The 14199-nt window shown below is 43.7% G+C and overlaps 1 protein-coding gene across 1 annotated transcript in view; it reads right to left on the bottom strand.

Annotated features, from left to right (window-relative positions):
• The window catches only part of CLSTN2 (calsyntenin 2), a 623511-nt gene that overhangs the window by 456219 nt on the left and 153093 nt on the right, over positions 1-14199 (bottom strand). The window lies entirely within an intron of this gene.

The following is a 14199-nucleotide window of genomic DNA, read 5'->3' on the forward strand; positions in this document are numbered from 1 at the left end:
TTCAATAAAATAAAGCCTCCCTTTTGTGTCTCTCTCTGGATTCGGAGCTGAGCTATGCCAAGGACACCTGGCATCTTCACCTCCATGCTTTGCATACATTTTGTATCAGGAAAGGGTGGAAGGGGGACGGTTCAGAGCATAGCCCTGGGGTCAGACTTTGCCCAGTTCTGCAACCTAGGGGCAGTGCAGCTTTGGGCAAGTCCCTCGTACGCTCTACCCCTTGGTTTCCTATCTGCACAGTGAGCTCCCCTTCTAGGGACATTCTCAGGATTAGGCGGAATGATGCATGCAAAGTCCTTAGCCCAGTGGCTACTGCGCACAGTGGGCACTCCAGTGATAATGATGCTGTCTAGCTGGCCCCACACACGCACCTCATCTGTCCACTATCCTGTGACTGCTGGATGTCGTAAACTGATGTGCCTACGAATCAGGAGGTGGGAGGGAGAAGGAGAGATGTGCCCCAGATAAGAAGGAAGCCCTCTTGGAGGGAAAAGGGAGTCTCCTGTGTGGCGATGAGGGCTCTTTGCTAAGTGGGGACATCCTGGATCAGATCTAAGCAGGGACCCTGTCCTCCACCACAGACTTCAGAGATTGTCTCAAACTAAGAAACCTCAGGGGACCTGCCCTGGTGACTCACATTTTCCCTGGAGAGATCACCTCTCTGAGTTGGCTAACAAAGATGGGGTCTTTCTGAACCCACACCCATGAGCTCTTGACCATGGACTGGGGGATCCAGCCAGAGGAGATAAACAACGAATCTCAGATGGACAGGGCAAGGCAAGAAGAACAGACACACAATGGCGTGGGGGCTGGTAGATATAAAGCACAAGGAGAAATGTCATCCCTGAGCACAGGACTACTTCAGACCATCCACTTCTCCGAACGGTGACCAAAGAATACAAGCACACATGGGAAGCATGGAGTGAGATACACTAAGCCTTGAATATGCAGCCTCTTCCCCTGAGAACGATAGGAGAAGGGGTTGAGGAGCCCAGGATCCTTCTGGAGCACAATCAGAAATTAGGCAATGGCTCTGCCCAACTAGCCTACTTTTCTTTCCTGGGATCCTGCAACTCTCATCCTGGCCTCAGGGCCATTACGGGAGCAGGAGGAGAAGCCATCACCCACCTTCTAGAGGCAGGGCCCCAGGTGGGAAGCCCAGAGTCATCCCAAAGGTTGAGAAGGAGCAGAGCAAACTCAGAACTGAGAGTCAGAAAGCCAAGCCCTTACTCGCCAAGTTCACTTGGAAGAACCCTGGCTCTTCTATATCTACAATAGAAATAATGATAATAGCAATTCCAATGTTTGCGGCAACATACCTACCCTCTAAGGGAATTACTTTAGAACATCTATAATTAGTATCTTTATTTTTCTCTAATAATAAAGAACAAATAAAACTTTTCTCTAATAATAAAGAACAAATAAAATTTGAAGGAACAGAAAAGTGAAAAGTCCTGACCTTAGAATTAAAGTTCTATCTTCTCCACGAAAGTATAGAAATTAATTTCTTAACTCAATAACACAATGCCCATGGTATTTCATGTTTGCATTTTCCTCTTTGCCTACTGCCAAAATATTACCATGCAAATACACTCTGAGGTTTCTCTTGCAATGTGGTCCATTCCCCAATCTTTTAAATTTCCTGCATTAACAGTTTGGGAGTGGGAAGCTCTTTAAGGAAGATGTTGATCATCTAAAGGTCCATTTGGAATTCAAGAAAGTATGGAACCATCTAAGTAGCATATTCCTCAAAATAAAAGAATTAAGAGATTCAAGATAAAACCTGAATATTAAGGTAGAATTTTTCCAATATTTGCAGACTTTAAGATGCATGGTGATAGTGGCTTGAAATTGCCAGCCCTTTAAAACAAATATTTTAGCAAAACCTGGTATAAAATTGGCACACACATTGGGAATTATGGTTCTGAGAAGGCTACTGAGGTTTGCATGACAACAGGGCTAAAGGGATATCCATAATCAAATGGTTGAACAGGGAAAAACTCTGCAGAGACTTTAATAAGCTTTTTTTTTTTTTAAGATTTTATTTATTTATTTGAGAAAGAGAGTGAGCACAAGCAGGGGGAGAGGCAGGAGAAGAAGTAGACTCCCCACTGAGCAGGGAGCCTGATGTGGGGCTCAATCCCAGGACACTGAGATCATGATCTGAACCAAAGGCAGAAAGACAACTAACTAACTGAGCCTCCCAGACTCCCCAACAAGTTCCTTTTAATTATTGCTGAGGAAAAGAATCCCCAGAGAGGAGCACAACTTCCCTAGGTCCCTTGGGTATTGACTGCAAAGCCAGAATAGAACATGGCCCACTGACTAAGTCACACAAAATCCAAGCCCACACCATCACTTTTGCTCTCAGTGGACCATTTGGTCCTTGAAATTCCGCTAGAAACCTCTCCACCAAGACTGGGGGCTCCCTAGTACCCACAGAATTCTCTAAGTTCTTCTGAAACACTGTGCAGAACCCAGGGCTTTAATAGAACACAGACACCATGGGGACTTCATAAACTCAATAGGCTTTTAAAGACCAAGGAGTGGTCTCTTCACAAAAGGCTCATGCCTCTACCACATCCATCATTGGTCTCCAGAGCCAAAAGAAGGACACACTCCACCCCCATCTACCTAAGCGTAAGCCAGTGATCCTCCCCCAGTCAGGCATGAGCACCTCTCCCAGTCAGAGGTAATCAAGGTTCTGAGGGCACAGATTGAGCTAAGGCTTCCCCTAAGCCCAAGTCCTAGACTTTCCCAGGGAGCAGTGAGAGACACCGTAAGTGCCCGTGCCCTGCCAGGGGATGGGATCCTCCACAGCAGCAAGTGGACCTCTGGGAAAGCAGAGAGAGCTGTCCTGGGGCCAGAAGCCTCAGACTAGGGAAAGTGCAATGGTACAAGTGGTTTTCTCCTGTTATATTTGAGCAAGGAAGAGAAAGGAGGCATTTCTCTATGCCACACGCTGAGACTCATGAGAGATACACATGCCCAGAACTAACTCCCTTAGCCACAAACCACAGAGCCCTGACTCTTCTGTTTAAATCTAAGATTTATCACATCATAGGTGCCTGACTTAAGCAAGTTAATTAACTTCTCGGAGGCACAATTTCTCCCATCTTTAATACAGGGTCATGACACCCAGCTCCTCAGGATGAGAGGGTAGAAACAAAGCTCTCCTAGTGCCTGGCACCTAGCAGGGTTGCAACAAATGCTCATCTCTTCCTTGTCCTGTGGGGAAGAGCTTCCCTCTCTGGGCTCACCTTCTAAAGGCAGTATGTCCAAAGAGGGAACAACAGTGAGTATATTCAGATGAATGCCCCTTATAAGAGATGGGACTCCTATCTACAGGGACACCATTGGGTTGACAAGAGAGAAGCACCTGGAAAAGAGAGGCTTAAGAGAGGCAGAGATGGGTGGACTTAGCCCCACTGGCAGGCTGCCCAGCTTCCACGGGATCCAGGAATCCCTGAAGAGCTTTCCCTATAGTTTGGGCAACTAAAATGGAGACTGATTTCTAAGTAGTTTCACATCATACAACATTAAGTACTGGGGTTTAATACTTTAAAGAGCAAGCAAATTTTGTGCCAAACCACTCCGATTTCCCATGCAAGTTATGACTGAATGTTTGAAATGGCTAATGTCAGCTCTCAGACTTGTTGATATGGTGGTTCTACCTGCATTTACATAATTACTAGGACAGTAGATATTAAAATTTCAGAAGATGATCCTATCTGAAAAATTAATTTCTACATTTTTCTTCTAACTGGAGAGGAACACAGACTGCCTGAAATACCACAGGCCACTCTTTCATGAGGGGGTCCCTTATTAACTCTTCACTGTTCTGGCACAGTGATATGATAAGAACAACAGACTCAATTATTTGTTTTTTCGGTGTGGAGTTTGAGAAGATCTTTATAGATCTTGGATATCAGCCCTTTGTCTGTCGTGTCATTTGCAAATATCTTCTCCCATTCCGTGGGTTGCCTCTTTGTTTTGTTGACTGTTTCCTTTGCTGTGCAGAAGCTTTTTATCTGGATGAAGTCCCAAAAGTTCATTTTTGCTTTTGTTTCCTTTGCCTTTGGAGACATGCCTTGAAAGAAGTTGAAGAGGTTACTGCCTATGTTCTCCTCTAGGACTTTGATGGATTCCCATCTCACACTGAGGTCTTTCACCCCTTTCGAGTTTCTCTTTGTTTATGGTGTAAGAGAATGGTCGAGTTTCGTTCTTCTGTACATAGCTGTCCAATTTTCCCAGCACCAGTTATTGGAGAGACTGTCTTTTTTCCATTGGATATTTTTCCTGCTTTGTAAAGATTATTTGGCCAGAGTTGAAGGTCCATATCTGGTCTCTCTACTCTGTTCCATTGGTCTGTGTGTCTGTTTTTGTGTAGGTATCATACTGTCTTGATGATCACAGCTTTGTAATATAGCTTGAAATCAGGCAACATGATGCCCCCAGCTTTGTTTTACTTTTTCAACATTTCATTGTCAAGTCAAAAAATGGGAAGAAGACATGAACAGACACTTTTCAAAAGAAGACATACAAATGGATAACAAACACATGAAAAAATGTTCATCATCATTAACCATCAGGGAAATTCAAATCAAAACCACACTGAGATACCACCTTACACCAGTCAGAATCACAAAAATTGACAAGGCAAGAAACAACAAATGTTGGAGAGTCTGTGGAGAAAGGAGAACCCTCTTACATAGTTGGTGGGAATGCAAGTTGGTACAGCCATTTTGGAAAACAGGGTGGAGGTTCCTCAAAAAATTAAAAAATAGAGCTACCCTGTGACCCAGGAATTGCACTACTGGGTATTTACCTCAAAGATACAGATGTAGTGAAAAGAAGGGCCACATGCACCCAATGTTCATAGCAGCAATGTCCACAGTAGCCAAATTGTGGAAGGAGCCAGGATGCCCTTCAACAGTTGAATGGAGATGTGGTCCATAAACACAATGGACCATAAAAGAAGATGTTGTCCATAAACACAATGGAATATTACTCAGCCATCAGAAAGGATGAATACCCAGCTTTTGCATCCACATGGATGGGACTGGAGGAGATTATACTAAGTGAAATAAGTCATGCAGTGAAAGTCAATTATCATATGGTTTCACATATTTGTGGAACATGAAGAATAGCATGGAGGATATCAGGAGAAGGAAAGGAAAAATGAAGGGGGGGAATTGGAGGGGGAGAAAAACGAGAGGCTATGGACTCCAAGAAACAAACTGAGGGTTTTAGAGGGGTGAGGGCAGGGGGATGGGTTATCCCAGTGATGGGTTTGGATGGAGCACTGGGTGTTATACACAATGAATCATGGAACACTACATCAAAAATTAATGATGTACTGTATGGTGACTAATATAACATAATAAAAAATATTTTTTAAAAAAAACAGACTCGGCTCAGTTGGAGGTCCTGTATTGCCACTCCCTGGCTGTGTTGCCTCAGGGAATTCTCGTAACTTTTTTAGTCTCCATTTTCTCTGCTACCAAATTGGTAGACAAACACCAATGTCTCTGTAGTCTTGAGGACACGAAAAGATTGAGGAGAATAAAATAATTTCATTAATCCCAATTTTAATCTTGAATCCATTCCCCTTGGGGTAACAAAGGGAGCAGCCTTAGAGGGTACCCTGGCTCCTCTACCTTTCCTTGGGTTCATGTCCAAGGCTGAGGGGTAAGAACAAAACCTTGCAAATGCCTGTGGACTTCACCAATGCCATCTGAAGGGGGAGCCACTGACCAGCTATCTACGCAGGGAAGTTTCCTTGTGCCCGCAGATCGCATACAAGTTTTCTCAAAATCATACTGTCACCCCTGAGAGGTGAATATGTAGATGTCTGATCCAACAGTCCCACACGTAAAGGACCAGGTGATCCTGCACTCACACTGCGGGGACAGGGAGGAATGGCAGGGAACCTCGCCTGTGAAAACTTGCCCCCTGCAAGACTCCTCCCTGAAGCTCTTCTGTATTCAAATGAGCAACGGGGACATTGGGAGCTGTTCCTGTAAGAATGAGGACAACCTGGTGAGAGCTGGCAAGAGCTGGATGCAGGGAAAAGAAACACCTCCTTGTGTTAGGGGAAACGGTGAGGAAGAATCTGAGAAGTTGTTATATGCAATTGATGAATCACTGAACTCTTCCTCTGAAACTAATGTTATATGTTAATGAACTGAATTTAAATAAAATAAATAAATAAGTGAAAATTTTGGGGGGAAAAGGAAATCTGAGAAGTGGGGGGAAATTTAAAGAGCCCCAGAGACAGGCGACTCTTGGCGAGCTGGGGCAGGACAGGACGCAGGAGCTCCCAGTGGCTGCCATCACCAACAACAATATCAATGTGGAAATTCCCTGTGGGCACTGCAGAAATTTCTGAGGTAAGGGGACCGCTAGTCCATTCCGGTCAGCCTTGGGGGGAAATACTCAACACTTGCCTTAGCATGAGTAGCACATAGGTGCAATTATATCGCCATTTTCGTTAAATATAAGATAAAATTAACATGCTTTCATAATTTCTAATTCCATTTTTCTTAAGTGTTTTTAAAAATCCGGCATGGGGACGCCTGGGTGACTCAGTTGGTTAAGCAGCTGCCTTCGGCTCAGGTCATGATCCCAGCGTCCTGGGATCCAGTCCCGCATCGGGCTCCTTGCTCAGCAGGGAGCTGAGCAGGAGCTCAGAGGCAGCTCCCTCTGCCTCTGCCTGCCACTCTGTCTGTCTGTGCTCACTCTCTCTGACAAATAAAATCTTTAAAAAAAAAAAAAATCCACCATGAACTGGAGGAGAGGGGCGTGGGAGGGATGCAGTGGCTGGGTAATGGACACTGGAGAGAGTATGTCGTATGGTGAGAGCTGTGAATTGTGTAAGACTGATGAATCACAGACCTGTACCCCTGAAACAAATAATACATTATACAATAATTTTAAAAATCCACCATGAAATTTTCCTATTTTGCTTTTTATGAAGATTCATTTTGGAAGCAGCCTTTCTTCCTTATAAATTATAGGTAACGAACAAAGGGCTTGTACGCTGTCCACTGTGGTATGGTGGTTTGGAAGACTTAAATGGCCCTCCCATTTCTTTGCAGGCCTTCCTGATGAGGCCCTTGTCTTCTGAAAGGAAACAGTGTCAAGAATTCCAGGCAGAAACTGCTCTTTGAATGGTGCCCCTACAAGGAAACAGGGAGGGACATGGGATTCTGGGAGAACTGAGGGTGGGACTCTTGCTCTACCCCATGTATCAGGGAGGCTATCCTCTGTGATGACAGGCAGTGGGCTTCTGGTCTGCAGGGTCCAGGCTAAGGACTTGGCACAATTCTGGACTTACTTTGCCAATGAGAAGAAAGACCTTCTTGATCAAATCTGCCCCTTCCTTCAAGAATTCTAGCAGGTTCTGAGTAAAATTCCTAGGACTGGCTCTCAGGAAAAAGCATGTGTTAAAGACCATACTAAGCATCTGGGGAACTCTCTCGGGGCAGAAAGAGGCCTGGTCACGTATTACTCAGAGAATCTGTCTGAAAGGTGTATTTCTCAGGGTGGGATTGTACGTAAAGGAAGCAGAACAAGTAGGAACGCTAAAGACCGGATCTGATACTATGAGATAACCTCAAATGCCCGCCATATCACAGCTATTGGAAAAGGAAGCAGAGACCCTCACTAGTCTTTCCCACAGAAGTGCCCACGTTCTTTGCGCGCTCTACGGCTAAAACCAGGCCCTCCGCTTGCTCCCCACAGATGAGCAGAGGGTGATTTTGCCCTAAAGGAGACTAGACCCAAGAACTGTCCATTCTTAGGCCACTGAACTTGACCTCTGGTCAAAGGGAGCCCCATGTGCTGCAAGGCAGTAACTGACCCACAGTAGCCCGCGGTGAGAGAGGTACAGATCCCAGGGAGCAAGGGGAAAGCACATGCTAGTCCCAGGACACGAAAGGTGCACTGCCAGGGGTCCATGAGACCAGCTAAATCTCAGTATTTAGCAAGCTGAAGCCCAGGGTGTCTGAGGGTCCAAGGAAACAGCATCCCATACTGTTTCACATTCCTGGGTGACAAAACACCTGCACTGTAGAAGGAGCCTAACACAGATCAGATACTCAATACAGCTTTATCCAAGGAAGACTAAGAAATCAGCCTGATGTAGATGCCTGGAGTTGGCCAACAAACTTTACACTGAGCTAAAGAGGGAAGAAGACACAAAAGCTGAGTAGCTTAGGAGAAAAGCATGTATTCTACCCTTCTATCGGGGACCAAACAGCCAGGAGGGGAGGAACAGAGGTTACTATGCAGTTACTAGTTATTACTAAAATTACCAAAAAATGTGTTAGGTGCTGGCCCTTTAAATGTTTGTCTTGCGCATCTGGGGCTGTCTTAGAATATGATTCAGTTCCTTCATTCCAGGAGCTATGTTTGTACTTGGGGCATAAAACTTGATAAAAGCCTGAGGTTCCACCAAGGTCCAGTCATAGAAGTTATTAACAGGCACATGAATACGCTTTGTCAATAACTTTCTTAAAACAGTTAAAGAGAACAGAGTATTTAAATAAACTCAAAATAGATTGAAGAGCTAAGTATGAAAACATGAAACCATAAAACTCCTAGACGAAAACACAGGCAGTAATTTCTTTGACATCAGCCTCAGCAATATTTTTCCAGATAGGTCTCCTCAAAAGCAAAAATAAACTATTCGGACTACACCAAAATAAAAAGCTCTTGCACAAAAAGGAAAACATCAACAAAATGAAAAGGAAACCTACTAAATGGGAGAAGATATTTGCAAATGATACATCTGATAGGGGTTAATAGCAAAAATATATAAAAAATTTATAAAACTCAACACCAAAACCCACAAATAATCCAATTGAAAATGGGCAAAAGACAGAGAGATGACCCACAGACACATGAGAAGATGCTCAACATCACAAATCATCAGGGCAATGTAAATCAAAACCACAGTGAGATATTACCTTATACCTGTCAGAATGGCTAGAATCAAAAAGACAAGAAATAACAAGTGTTGGCGAGGATGTGGAGAAAAAGGAACACTTGTACACTGATGGTGGAAATGTAAATTGCTGCAGCACTACAGAAATATGGAGGGTCCTCAAAAAATTAAAAACAGAACTTCCATGTGATCCAATAATTCCACTACTGGATATTTACCCAAAGAAATCAAAAACATAAATTCACAAAGATACATGCGCCCCTATGTTTACTGCACCATTATTTAAAACAGCCAAAATATGAAAGCAACCTAAGTGTCCATTGATAGTGAATGGATAAAGAAGATGTGATGCATTCGTGTGCACACACACACACACACACACACACACACAGGAATACCACTCAGCCCTAAAAAAAGAATGAGATCTTGTCATTTGCAATGACATGGATGAAACTAGAGAGTATTAATCTAAGTGAAATAAGTCAGAGAGAGAAAGAGAAATACTATGCAATTTCACCTACATGTGGAAGCTAAAAAACAAAACAAATAAATAAACTGATGAATAAAAAGCAAAAACAGACCCATAAATACAGAGAAAAAAATGCTGGTTGTCAGAGGGGAGAGAGGTGAAGTGATGGGTAAAATAGGTGAAGAGGGGTAGCAGACACAGAATTCCAGTTACAGAATAAAGAAGTCACGGGAATAAAAGGTACAGCATAGGGAATATAATCAAGGACACTGTAATAATGTAGGGTGACAGGTGGTAGCTTCACCTGTGATGAGCATAGCATAGTGTATACAGTTGTTGAATCACTACATTGTACACCTGAAACTAATGTAACATTGTGCGTCAGCTATAATTCAGTTTTAAAAAATAAAGTATTTAAAGATAATATATCTTAAGAGGAAGAATTTTTAAAAAATAAGCCTCTGGATAAACTTGGTACTTGCCTCACTGATTCTTAACTGCTATTAGTCACTGCTTCACTTAAACCTGGAAATACCTCAAGACCTGAACAGAGCACTTCCTTCTAAGCCACCCCAAGTCCTTGTCTTTGAAATAAGATTCCTTCCTTGTTACTACTAGAAATTCAGTTTTCCCTTTTTGTTTTCTGTTGCAGCAACAGTTGGTGTTTTTACCCTACCTGGATTCAGGTTTTTTCTCAATATAAACAGCTCCTCTTTCTGGGGTAAATCAATGAGTAGTTGGAATGAGCTAGAAGTATTATATTTTGCACCTGTCAAATGTAAGTCATCCCAAAGAACTCTATCACGCTTCCTGTCAGCTGGGTATTGCCTAGTTGACAACAAAGAAAGAATCCTAGGTGTTCTCTGATATTTAGGCTGGGAACAGAGCAAAATTTCTTCTACTGGCAGCTTTCACTTAGGGCAGAACAATAACCTTCAAGTGTGGAGGGTACACTTCTCTTTCTCTGGTGCCCCTAGCCCACTGCCCCATGTAGAAGAGGGCAGGTAGGAGGGACTCTTTTTGAAAGGATCCAGATCATCCTTGGAAAGGTGCCACTTGACACTTATCTCTGTAGGAGTCAGCATGGGGGAAAGGTATCCCTGCTGACCACATGACAGTGAAATATACAAGTTGACAATATTCTCACTAAAGGAGTACAATTCCTTCCATTCAGCTAAATTTACCAGTCTTTAATGTGAACAAATACCTCCGTGTTCCCTGATAAGAACAAGGAGAAGATAAAGTGCTAATCAACTTTTGCATCTCCCTCTACCTTCTCCATCAATCACACCCCAGTTCTCTGGAAATCAGGATCCCACAGTTTTTTACCTACTGCCAGGTTTTGTTCAATACCATTGCATGACCCTCTCTTATCCTCTTTATCCTCTCTTCCCAACTTGTCTAAAAACTCCCGGAGAGCCCAAATGGGACTGAGTACACAGGAGGCGTTCTTTAATGCCTGTCACATTGGGTATGATTCTCTAGGACTCCAGCAAGGCCATGGAAAACAATGGGAAAAAATACATCTCCCTTGGAAACTCACTTTGTATTTTATTTCTGACAACCTAGATGTGGCGGAGCATACTGCCTGGCTTAGACTTAATTTGATACATTGTGACTTGAATTTTGAGATCACAGAACACTTACTCCTCAAAAGGACCCTGAAAAAACTCACCCATGCTGCTGACGGAAAGATAAGTGCATAATCTCTAAATGATGTCACCAGCTGTGGCCTGTGACAATGGAATTGGAAGCACTGTCGCTGGTATGGAGGTTGAGAAAAATTGTAGATGGAGGTTTTTATCTCCTCTGAAAGCTCCCTGAGGAGGGTGTGGTTGCCTCTTGTCCCGCATAGTAGGGCCGGTTGTGCATCCTTTATTCCATTCAGAGTAGAGGGTGCAGAAGGCAGTACGAAGACCATGCAGAAGTTAGCAATCCCTGGTTTGGCCAAAGGCACAGACTAGGATCTTGTCCAGAGGAGGTATCGCCAGGAGTCCCATCTAGCTGCTGGAACCCCACAGACTAAGGTAAATGGATGCCTGGGCACTGTGAACATGGTCAGGCCCAGCGAGGTCTGCCTTCAAAGGACTATGAAATAATAATGCTAGCTGCCAACTTTAATTGAGTAGCTGTTTTCTTCCAGACAATGAGCTATGCTTTATTTGAAATGTTCACAACAAAAAGAGGTTAATATCCCTATTTGACAGGTGAGGAAACCAAAGCCTAGAAAGATCAATTTATCAGACAATAAGTTTTGGACCTAAGTATTGGACCCCAAATTGACTCCAATGCTCTTCCAACTACTGGCCATTTTGTAACTTACCTACGCATGAATTCTTGGTTTATTGCATATGCTACTCTGAAACAGTTCTCTTTCCAAGGTACTTCCATCACCATTTGGGTAGAGCTGAGGTTAGGTTACTGTTCCCCAACTTTTAGTAGCAGTAGCATTAAGAACGTGAAATAACAAAGGACTTCTTTGGGTCATAGGAAGTCAATGGCTTCCAATTGAGTTCTTGTCTATACAAGGAAATTACCTCTTGTTTACAAGAAGTCTTCCTAGGCAACCCACAGTAAGATCTTTTAAGTTTCTACTTAGACTCAGAGGTAAAATCAGTATGTATCTCTATCTGCCCACCGTCCTGCTTTCTAAGGGCCTGAAGGAAGAAGGCTGCTTAGTCACTACAGAGACTGGTCTGGCTTAAAGCAAAGATCTGCAACAATGACTATGGAAGATTTGGATTTCCTGAAATGATGCTTGAACATAAGATTCCTTGTCCCCAAATCATGGACCATTGATCCTATATGGTGCCTAGAAGATCAGGCTAGGCTCTTTGGTATAACCTCGGTTTGGGAATGCAGGCTCCATCAATATGCCCTTCTTAGAGAACATGTTCCTAACACAGCCCCTACTGAGGAGGCAGCAGACCATGTGACTGGGACCTTCCTGCTCACAAATGGTCATCCCAAGGGTGGACAGCTGTTTATGGGAAGTCCACTGACTAGCCAGCAACCTCTGCATGACATGTGTGGTCTGGCTTAAAATGAGGAATTGGAAAAGTAGTCTCTCTCATTAAGAATTTGAACTAAGAAGGCCTCAGGGGAAATATCAGGGAGCTGGGGACACTGGATACGAAAGACACTGCAGATCCAGAGTGTGGCAGAGATCATCCATGTTTACCAAGTATCCATGTACTCTCCTGCATGTCCCAGCCTCCCACACAATTGGGTTAGACCGGTACTAACTAGTTATAGCCAGAAGACTATGAGCAGAACTGAGTACTGTCATGCAGGGCCAATGCAGTTAAAACCAGGTGTACTTTTCTATCACTCTGTAACCTTCCTTGCCCACATCTTCCAGATGGCACAGATGTACGATAGAACTAGCCTGAATCCCTAAACTATCCCCTAGCAGAGCACACATACACTGGCAATAGGTTGCAGTAGCTTAGCAGATGCAGTGATGACCCATGTTGATGCGAGTATTACCACCATGGTTTGGTGACTAGCTGATAAAATGGCAACCAAGGTCAGTCTGTAGCCAGCATGAAGCAATGCAGCCCCCTGGGGAGGGCAGGAGACAGAATTCACACTGAACCAATGAGTACTTAACGTACCAGGAATACAGCCTCAGTTGATCCTTATAAAAACCGTTTTTTAAAGATTTTATTAACTTCTTTCAGAGAAAGAGAGAGAGCACAAGCAGGGGGAGGAACAAAGAGAAGCAAAGAGCTCCCTGCTGATCAGGGAGCCCGACACAGGGCTCAATCCCAGGACCCCAGGATCACAACCTGAGATAAAGGCAGCTGCTTAACCAACTGAGACACACAGGTACCCCAATCCTTACAAAAATCTTAATATTGAAGTAGATATAAGCCACCCTATTTATTTATTAGAGAGAGAAAGAGAGCAGGGGGAGGGGCAGAGAGAAAGAGAATCTCAAGCAGACTCTGATGGGCGTAGAGCCCAATGCGGTGTTCAGTCTCATGATCCTGAGAGATCACCACCTGGGCCAAAAGGAAGAGTTGGATGCTTAACCGACTGAGCCACTCAGACACCCCAGTCACCCCATTTTATAAATGAAAAACCAACATAATAGTTAAAGGACATGTGATCAAGAGTCCCCAACATCAGGAGTAAAGCCCAGGTTACACCCCTGCATATCTGCTCCTCTCTTCCTAACAGGTTCCTATAACCTTTCCTTTCCCTTTAACATCCACCAGGACCTGCAGTGATACATCCTGACCACTAGGGGCATCACGACTTTACTACAGTAAATCACATCTTTACTATAGCAAAGACTGTCTTGGCATCCTCTGTAGAGCATCAGGGAGACAAGATGCAAGCAGAGGGGAAATCATAATCACACATGAGTATGGCTGTCACCAGAAAGTGTCACGTCAGGGTTTATGGTAGTTGTAAGACAACTCACAACTCTACAGACACCTGGTGGCCAGCAATGCCTCTCACATCTTGTTAGAATGTGAGCCTCACAACCCACCTCTGCTGTGCGTGTGCGTGAAATTATTACCTGCCCACAGAGAAGGCTGTGTGTGTCCCCACACTCCGTCTGGATCCTTAGTGGCATACGGGGCTGTGTGGGAAGCTGGATAATCAGAAGTACATTTGAGAAAGAGAAAAAAGGGAAAACCTTCAATGACTGCAAATTTGTTTTCCTTTCACAACGTCATGTTTTAAAGAGGATTTAAGAGAATCTTATAATTTCCCATTTTTCCCTTCTATTTTTAAGTTTAAAAGTAAATATGAAAAGCAACATTTT

This window comes from Meles meles, chromosome 4 (assembly GCF_922984935.1).
Source record: "Meles meles chromosome 4, mMelMel3.1 paternal haplotype, whole genome shotgun sequence".
In the NCBI taxonomy this organism is placed as follows: domain Eukaryota; kingdom Metazoa; phylum Chordata; class Mammalia; order Carnivora; family Mustelidae; genus Meles; species Meles meles.